This window comes from Vigna angularis, chromosome 2 (genome assembly GCF_016808095.1).
Source record: "Vigna angularis cultivar LongXiaoDou No.4 chromosome 2, ASM1680809v1, whole genome shotgun sequence".
In the NCBI taxonomy this organism is placed as follows: domain Eukaryota; kingdom Viridiplantae; phylum Streptophyta; class Magnoliopsida; order Fabales; family Fabaceae; genus Vigna; species Vigna angularis.
Window position 1 is genome coordinate 26873828 of NC_068971.1, and position 4444 is coordinate 26878271.

Here is a 4444-nt window from a genome sequence, read left to right on the forward strand (position 1 = left end):
CTAAGAGTAGTGAATTCCTCGAGGGTCATTGTGGAGGACTTCTACACGTCGATAGGAGTGAGATTTTCCGTCTAATATAGGGGGAACTTAGATCGATTTTCCCCATTAAAGAATAACTTGTGTCCTTTAGAGGTGATGGTGATTTTGAAGACCCCGTCCTTGAAGCCTTTATAGGAGGCCGCGAAGAGCTTATACAAGTTTCGATAGTTCTCCCTTATTAATGACACCCTTAACATTCGAACAAGTGCAGTAATGGTGAAGGAACAAAGCAGGGGGTATGATTGATACCCAAAGCTTAGCACAAGATGTCAAATGCCTGCATAGATGCCAAAAGTTCGTGTAGAGATGCGTGGGAGCAATGTTTAGTTCATGTAAGACTTTGACTTGGAAGTCATTGATTAGGATATGCACATAGAGGTTTGTGAAGAGGCAAAAGTAGACGAAAAAGAAGTCCAATTATGAATTCCCCTTATCATGGCATACCCGATCGTTCGCTCGGCAGGCATGAAGATGCATGATGTAACATCCCAAAAATACAGTATAAAACTATATCATAGAATACTCACAATTAACAATATTACAGTTCAGTCTGAGAGAAAAGAGATAAGCTTATTGCCAAACGACCTTACAAAATACTTCAGAATTTAAACTTTACAAAACAAACAGATTGGCCGAATGGTTCCAAAACTAGATTTAAACCGAACGGTTATACAAAATTAAACTAGTTCTAACGACCAAACGGTTCTATGGTTCAACTTTAACTTCCACTTCTTCTAGAGCTTCTTCCAGTAGACACTCATCCCCTTCTACTCACATCCACAAGATGATCATTGCAACAGAAAGGATAACCGGACAGATAACATGACATGACAGAAAAGTAAGGTAAGCTTATGTAATTTAATTAATTCAGTAAAACATATATTTCACATAAATCTGATATAATTCAATAGGTCAATCATGCAACAACCAATCATACATTTCCAACCATAACCATACATCAATGCATGCAATGACCAACCACTTTACTCTGACTGTCCGGACTGTATGAATTTTGTGTAACTACGAAGTTTTTGCACCCGGGTGATGTAGTAGCTGGGATGCCCTCAACAGTTGCCACCCGAGGTTAGTCCGTTATACATCGCCCATCTTAACCTTATGGACTACGACCTCCTGCCATTCTCACATAGGATTTACTCCTCTTTACTTGAGAATGAGTAATCATAGAATATCAGGATAAACGCCACCTTAGCATGACCACATTCATACTTTACCATTCCATAACAAATCCTAAGATATTCCTCCCTGGAATACTCTTTCATATCCATATTATTCCATTCATTTCACAATTTAAATACCATCATACTTCATCATCAATAATATGAGACTGAACACTGAAAACAAGATCCCATCTTATAACAGCAATGAAAGAAATAACTTCCATCTTAGAAGCAAGACCGAACGAGAGAATACCTTTTAGACTAATCTAACCGAACACTTAGTGTAAGATTGAACGGTCTTTCACTTATCCACATAATAAAACTTTGGTGACACAAAACGTTTACTCGATACTCAACAGTTATGATCTAACGGTCTTTACTAGACAGAACTCTAAGAATGTACGAAATACATATAATTAGACTTAACCTAAAATCATGAAAGCTTTAACCGAAACCAAAGAACTTAAACCGAACACCACAAGCTTTTAACCGAACACTACTGAGTTGGACCTACCACTCCTAGTTTCAGATATAAGTACATAATTGAGGATTATGACAAGACCGAGCGCTTGGTTCAAGTCCGAGCACTACTGAGACCGAGTGCTTGGTTCAGGATCGAGTACTACTGAGCTTATACAAAGAAGGAATATATTCTAAATACCCATACATATAACTTATTTTCAACAAAGGATAAATATAATATTGAAGAATTTAAGTATTATTGAATACCTTCACTAAGCTGATTTAAGAAGTAAAAATAGGAAACTATACGTAGACCGAACGCTTATTTACAAGTATGATAATATAAAATCGATCGGTCATTAACTGAAATTCTCTACAGAAGAAGAATCCAGTTCAGACTGAATGCTCGAAGGAAAATCGAACGGTCAAGACTGACTTTCGGAAACAATTATGGAATACTGCAGATTGAAACTCAGACTCTATTCATACCCAGTTTTCACCATGTATAACCATCACTCACATACAGACAATCATACAACATTTATAATTCATCTCAACCAAATATATATACAGAACATCAAACACCCAAGCCAACATTCAAAACAAAGAATCATAATTAAATTAAGTAAGTTTCCCTTACCTCTAAACTCAGCCGAACACTCACGGTTGCAGTATCTGGCTCACCACTACTAATCTTATACACCTAGAGTTTCCTGGTTTTACGAAACTAGACCAAATAAAAGACCATAACTGCTATTAGAATTTCGTAGAAGATGATAATCTCATGCAACCAGAAACTTTGTTTACATGTGCCAAAAAACAACAGTGCTAAGAGAGGAATGGACTTACCAGCTCAAACCAACAACTTGATCGGTGCAAAGTGAAGCTTTTGGCACCAGGAGATCTCAGACGTGGTTTGATTGTTAATCAGAAGAAGAAAAAAAATGAGGATTCGTAGAGAGAAGTATGAGATTTGTAGAGAGAAGGAGGAGAAAATGAAGAACTCAGAAGGTTGAAGAAGATGAGTGCATGCAGAAAAGTGGCACGAAATTTGAAAACTTCACTTATAAACTACTGTCAAAAACCGATCGTCCACTCTGCAGCTCACACCTGTCTTCCACTTTCTGAATTTCAGAAACCCTTGCACCTACATCTGTCTTCCACTAACATGGGGTTTTAAGGGTTCTGACACATGAAGTCGTCCATCACGTCATCCTTTAAAATCTAGGTCTGACCATAAAGCTCCACCAAATCAATTCCCCACTTGAAGCGTGTGGCATACCCATGCACCTCGTATAATGCCCTTGCGTGGCCAATGACTTTAAATAGGTTCTGTTCATCCCCTTCAGTACTGTATCCACTTGGATTTCTCGAACAATGTCACCACTTCTTTCCCTCGTAGCCTCCTCTCTCCTAACCTCCTCTCTCGGACCTTGTTCTTCGATCAAACCTTCTTCCTCGATTTAACCCTTATTATTAGGTGGGATGGGTGTTTTAATATTATTTACAGACATCAAACTTTTCTCCGATGACCCCGATCACTTGATGAAGACCTGAGCGACGACAAAGAAGACATAGACATTTTTACCTTAAGAAGAAAAAAAAAGTTTTGAACGGTGCACAGATGAGCGTCATAGCAAAAATGGTGAAATTGATGACATCATTTAGCCCCTATAGAAATCCTCAAGGACATGTGGCGCTCTCACAATTGTCATATATGGTACCATCCAACGACATAGGCAGGCGTCACTTTATATTCAACATCATATATTTGACCTAACAGTCATATTTTTAAACACAAACCGAATGGATGTAAACCTCAATGAAGCATCAACTCGATTTTCAGAGCAGCACAATCTTCCATCACCAACAATAGTATTAGAAAACCCTTTTCGCTTGTTAACTTAAGTCAAGCTCAAGGCTTGGAGGGTCTATGTACCGCATATGCACTGATGGACACATACTAACCAAACTACCCTAAATTGATTGTCCGAGCCAGGATGAAACTGATAGGTTTCAGTCAAAAGCAGTTAATCATCTAGTTAAGCTCAACAAATCAATAATAACATTTAACAGAATTGGATCGTGATTAGGTCGACCTTAATCAGAAATTCGTAGATAAACCTATTAATACATGTCAAATGTATGTTTACAACATCAGCATCATTGTATCTTTAACAATGATTGATTGAAGATTCAATTATCCAACCAAGAGAAAAAGGAGCTCGAGTGACATAAATGAATATTTTAAATAAAAACTCAATCTCGTACATCCAAAATATAATCTATAAAACAGTCGAACTTTTAATTGTAATAATTTATAATCTTTTATATTAATAACTTTAATACATATTATAATTTGGATTCATTATATAATTATCATAGTTTTAATTCTGATTATTTTATAATTTTTGTAAGTATTTCTATTAACTCAATTAACTGTCCACGATAGAATTATGAAGTTATTTTTTTTATTGTTTATGAAAAATATTTTTTTATAATTTTAATAATACTCTTTTATTTTAATAATTTTTAAGAATTAGTTTTTATCTTTTGTTTTCTATAATTAAAAAGTGGACACATATACATAATGATTGTATTTCTTTTAATAATATATAATTATTCGGTGTAAATTTTGTTTCTATAACATCTAAATAATTATTATAAAATGGATAAATATCTAAATAATATTTTCATTACATTTTAAAGACTTTTTAAAAAACTTTTTTTACAGGGAATTATAATAATTAGTAAAAATAATTTCT